This window comes from Trichechus manatus, unplaced genomic scaffold (genome assembly GCF_000243295.1).
Source record: "Trichechus manatus latirostris isolate Lorelei unplaced genomic scaffold, TriManLat1.0 scaffold00148, whole genome shotgun sequence".
NCBI classification, from domain to species: domain Eukaryota; kingdom Metazoa; phylum Chordata; class Mammalia; order Sirenia; family Trichechidae; genus Trichechus; species Trichechus manatus.
In genome coordinates, this window is record NW_004444084.1 from 3,557,230 (window position 1) to 3,563,312 (window position 6,083).

Sequence of the window (6,083 nt, forward strand, 5' to 3'; positions counted from 1 at the left end):
TTGACATGTCGTGGGGCTGTTAACCAATGTCATAAAACAATATGTGTACTGACTGTTTAATGAGAAACTATTTGTTCTGTAAACCTTCACCTAAAGTAGAATAAAAAAAAGTTTATATATTCAAGTGTCATTTGGAAAATATTCAGAGTTCATATATAATAAATGACCATATAATTTACTGTCCAAACAAGCACACTGTTGAGAGTGTAAGGGGAACTATGAATAAGTAAACCAGGAAACACGGAGAAACTGTTAGTGTCTCAAGTAAACCAAAATACATGGTCACTCAAGGTATATACAGTATTTATTCATGCATTTTTCCTCTTTATGGCTGAGACTGTATGTCTTAGATATCTAGTACTGCTATAGCAGAAATACCACAAGTGGATGGTTTTAACAAACAGTTTATTCTCTCACAGTTTAGGAGGCTAAAGTTCTAATTCAGGGCACCAGGTCTAGAAGAAAGCCTTCTCTCTCTGTCAGCTCTGGGGGAAGGACCTTGTCATCAATCTTTCCCTGATCTAGGAGCTTCTCAGCACAGGGACCCTGGATCCAAGGGACATGCTTGTTCCTGGCTCTTCTTTCTTGGCGGTATGAGGTCCTTCTCCTCTCTGCTGGATTCTCTCTTTTATATCTCAAAAGAGATTGACTCAAGATACAACCTAATCCTGAAGACTGAGTCCTGCCTCATTAACAAAACTGTGAAAAATCCTGCCTCATTAACATCATAGAGGTTAGGATTTACAACACACAGGATAATCACACTGTCTTAGCCTGGGTTCTCGGAAGAAGCAAAATCAGTAAAGTGTATAAATATATATATAGAGAGAGATTTATATCAAGGAAACGGCTCACATGGTTGTAGAAGCTGGAATGTCCCAAGTCCATGGGTCAGAATACAGGCTTCTCCTGATGCACATAGCCACAGAGGCTGGTAAACCCAAGATCGGTAGATCGGAGAGGAGGGCTCTTGCTCACAGGCTGTGAAGATCAATGAATCCCAAAGATCAGCAGGCAAGACCACAGGTAAACTGGTAGCTCAAGTCCCAAGAATAGGAGGTCAGATGAACAGGAGCCAGCTACAGGATCCAGAACAAGCAAAAGCCCAGAAGCCTTGCTAGAATATCTACTTACATTTAATGCAGGCCACAAGCCCAAGGAAACTCCCTTTCAACTGATTGACTATTCACAGCAGATACCATCATGGAGGTGATCACATAATATCAAATCTCATCATGGAAGTGATCACACCATCATATGACTATCAAACCACTGATAATCATGGCCCAACCAAGGTGGCACACAATCTTAACCATCACACACACAATACTGGGACTCATGACCTAGCCAAGTTGACATACATTTTTGGGGGACGTATTTCAATCCATAACACTGTATTATACATTTTTACATCCCTTACCTAGTAAGGTAACTGACATGTAGTAATTAAATGCTTACACTGATGAAGGAATAAAAGACTTGATTAATTAGGCTATATTATAGAGATCTGAGTTAAGACTTGAAAAAGGAAACACCAGAATTTCATACACTCACACCAGTTTTACACAAACAGCCAAGATACCAATAGGATGTGCTTTACTGTCAATTTTGCCCAGTGAAGAATAAATATTTATAAATTTGAGTAAACAGTTATTGAGAAAGGTTGATTAAAAATAACAACAAATGAGAAAAACAAGAATGTGCAGGAGACTACCAAAACCCAAACCCGTTGTCATCAAGTAGATTCTGACTCATAGCGACCCTATAGGACAGAGTAGAACTGCCCCATAGGGTTTCCAAGGCTGTGATTCTTTACAGAAGCAGACTGCTGCATCTTTCTCCCACAGAACAGCTAGCGGGTTCGAACCACCAACCTTTCAGTTAGCAGCCAAGCACATAACCACTGCACTATCTGGGCTCCTAATGCAGGAGACTACTTACCTATAAAAAAACCCCTTCGATATTACATGAAACATGTTTATGTTTTTAAAAATTATTATTTAGTAAATTTACAAGAAATAAAAGGCCGTTCACTCTTGATGGGTGAATAGTTGAGCAGAAAAACACCCATTTTACTTCTACTCTTGAGCCCTACAGAGTATAGGTGAAGCTGGCAAAGCTTCAAATGATAGAAAAGATAGCTTAGACTGGGAAAAGGGTCAGAAATCTTTGAAGTTCAGAATAACAGGAAAGTATTAAGAAGGTAATTAAAACTCAGAAAATATGGAACAGACAGAGCCTGTAGCTATGAAAAGGGCAGAGGGCAGTTGGCAGGTAGAAGAAAGATAAACAGACTATGTTTAGAGAAGTAAAGATTAAGTTAATGAAACAGTGCTTAGCTGGCAACTGGGAGTCTTTGTTTCTTTTAATCTTTGGCTGTAAATTATGTCTTTTTTCAGAAGTAGAAAATGGAAGATGTACGAAATACATACATATATTACATACATAGATATCTATATAAACACACAGAGGCATACATGTGTATACACACACAAATAAAAGAGAACATAGGTAATTAACAATTTTCATTCCTAAAGCAAGCACAACCATTGGGTCTCTGGTAAATCACTTTCACACCATTATTAACCTGGTAGCTAATACAGGACCTAAGAAAAATTTTGATTTTTTGTAGGATTTTCCCAGTAACACCAACTCTTTAACAGGAATACAAACATCAGGGTCTATTCCTAATTTCTTTCAGTTTAAAATCAGGGCCCTTACTTGATTCACTGACAATCCATGCAGAAACATTTGACTCTCAAATAAAATGGTGAAAATTCTCAGAGGCTTAAATTAAACTGTAAGTTCAGTTCAATTAATAAAACTTCCTGTATTCAACATAATAGATATTTTTAAAGAATTCTATCAACTATCTATTTAAGATGTGTAGATACAACTTTAAAATTCAATTGAAATTTTTTCTACTTTTTTTTTTCTTAAAAAAGCATTGAAATTTGTCAAAGAGAATCTCTATTCTTACCCAAGGATTCTTACATGTTTTTAGATTGTGGACTTTCAGGAATTCATTATGTTTCTTATGGAACACCATAAAATAATGGTATATTAAAAATAATATGATTAAACATACAATGTTTCAATAATTAGACAATATCTAAACTATATTCAATTGTGAATAAGTAGCAGTAGATCCTAAAGGAAAAAAGTTTTTACATAAAATTTAGAAAATTCTATATATACTATTTTTTTCTTCAAATTGGGATGAGATGATATAGGTAGTGTGTGTATATATATGTATACATATATATACATATATACATACATATATTTATCATGGAAAATTTTTCCACATTTTAATAAATCAGAGTTTGGTATTATATTCTCCACTTAATAAGCAGTTTCATTAACTAAAATTGTTAACAGGCATCTGGGAAGACACAGACACCCTAGATCTGAGAAGGACAGACACCAGGTAAGTGAGTCATAGTGTATGTAATTTGGAGTAGCTGTTGGAGCACAATAGTGACAGAAAAATAAGTAGCAGAGAAAAAAGGTGGAGAGAGTGCCAGGTAAGGCATGGGCAGGAAGAAGGAAGACCCAATTAGTACTAACAAAGAGCTTGATGAAAAATTTTAAATGACCCTAGGACTCCTGGTGCCCTAAGAGGCAAAGTCAAAGCATGGGGTTGGTAAATTTATAAGATTGTGAGCTGAAACTTTAGGATTATTTAGTTCAATCCTTTCTTTTTTACAGATAAGTAAATTGAGGCACAGATAACTTTTCCAAGGTCAGATCGCTAGTTAATTGCAGATTCAACCCTGGACTCCAGGTTTCTTGACTTCTAAGCCAATGTTATTTCCAATAAATTACCAGGGGATAAAAAGTTTGGGTAGATAGAAATGGCCTAGAACCAAAGGAACAAACCATTTTATCTATCAAAAAGTTGGGCACACATTTTTAACAATATATTATTTCTTCCTTTCTAAACTTTCTTTTACCTCCCAGGAGACACATTCTGGAATCCACACATACACATACAAAAAATCAAGTTTAGAGGTGAGGCCAAGCTGGCAGTGTAGTCAGATGGCTTTCTATATCCCTCTTACAACAAAGACCCAGAAAAACAAGTGAGTTGATTGTATATGAATATCTAGGAGCCCTGAACAAGGCAAAGTTCAGGAATCAGACTGAGTGGTGGGGGGAGAGGGAGACGGTTCTGAAGAAGCGAGAAGTGCCAGACCGGACTCGCTTGGCTGGAGCCCCAGCTCTTCAGCCCCAACTGGCTCCGAAGCAGGCAAACAGCTCTGCACGAGCACTCTGGAGGCAGTTTCCACATCGAGAGAGATCCAGCAGCAGAGATTCTGCTTGGACTCTCTGAACCAGTGAAAAGCAGCTCCCAAGTGGCTAAAGATAAGTATGTGCATGCGGCCTTTCGTGGGGATTAAAAAAAAAAAAAAGAAGCCTATTTGGGAAAAATCTCTCTCCCTTTTACCTCCTCCCTCCGCGATCTGCATTGGTCTGGCCTTCCAAAGTCTCTGAGTCCACTGGGCTGGAAAAAGATCCCAAAAGGCGCCCTGACCCATTCTCCTAGCCTTGGAGAGGGAACAAATAAGCTACTGGCTCCCCTAAGCCAGGAACTCAGGGTCAGCACAGCTCCTTTGCTAGGCACAGTCATAAGGGGTCTGCAGACTTTGAGTGCCTTACACCCCTGTATAGACTTGTGGGGACCCATCTCAACAATGTAAATCCTTACTACCACAGTACAACAGGGTAAACATCTGAAGTCTAACTTCAACTGTTTCAGCTGTGAAGTGGCAGATTTGTGATCCTCAACACAGTCCTGCCCTTTGAGTAGGCACATTTACTGATCTGCACCAGCGGCTTGAGGACTCTTGGCTCCACCTATGCCACCTAGTCACCTGCCACAGGGGTCCAAGAATAAGTGGTGCCCTCTAGTCTTTACAGCCAATAGAGTGGGGTGCTTATAGTCTGGCTGCAAAACTCACCTACCTACTCACCCTAGGGAATAGGGACACCCTTTCCTTTCAGACTCTCCTGCAGCCATAAGCCCCCTACTGCAGCCAGATACTTGTGCCAACACCAATCACCAATGCCTCTCCAAGACTGTAAGTGAGAGCCTGCACTACACACTTGGTGACCGACTGCCGGGACACCTGAGCTTAACCCATATAGGAAAATTTAATGGACTCCTGTGTGCACATACTTAGTTACAGAACTAACTACCTGGTGACAGGATGTTAGCGCTTCAAAGGAATCAATAATCAAACTAGCGCACACGAGCAGCCTATTTGGGCATATCAAAGCAAAACAAAACAAGAAGCTAGGATTCACTAAACAAATATAAAATAAAATTATAATAAGTTATTGAAGGCTCGGAGATAACAGTCAATATCAAATCACATAAAGAGGCAGTCCGTGATGGCTTCAGCAAGCTGCCAGAATAAAGAATCAATAAATTCTCTGGAGGAAGAGAATTTCTTGGAATTATGGGACGCAAAATACAAAAAATTAACATACAAAACTCTTCTAGAAATTAGAAAGGAATTTCGACAGAATGTAGAAACTGCCAAAGAACATACAGACAAAGTAGTAGCGGAACTTAAAAAAGTTATTCAAGAACATAATGACAAATTTAATGGGCTGCAAGAGTGCATAGAGAGACAGCAATCAGAAATCCAGAAGACTGACAATAAAATTTCAGAATTAGACAACTCAATAGAAAGTTATAGGAGCAGAATTGAGGCAGTAGAAGTTAGAATTAGTGACATTGAAGACAAAGCACTTGACGCCAACTCATTTGAGGAAAAATCAGATAAAAGAATTAAAAAGAATGAAGAAACTCTAAGAGTTATATGGGACTCTGTCAAGAGAAATAACCTACGAGTGATTGGAGTACCAGAACAGGGGGAAATGACAGAAAATACAGAGAAAATTGTTGAAGATTTATTGACAGAAAACTTCCCTGATATCATGCAAGATGAGAAGATATCTATCCAAGATGCTCATTTAACCCCACATAAGTATATCCCAAAAGAAAGTCACCAAGACATATTATAATCAAACTTACCAAAACCAAAGATAAAGAGAGAATTTTAAGAGTGGCT

At 38.4% G+C, this 6,083-nt stretch overlaps 1 pseudogene; it reads left to right on the plus strand.

The window, feature by feature from the left end:
* LOC101347368 (40S ribosomal protein S2 pseudogene) overlaps positions 1 to 6,083 on the plus strand; it is a 127,631-nt pseudogene that overhangs the window by 119,885 nt on the left and 1,663 nt on the right.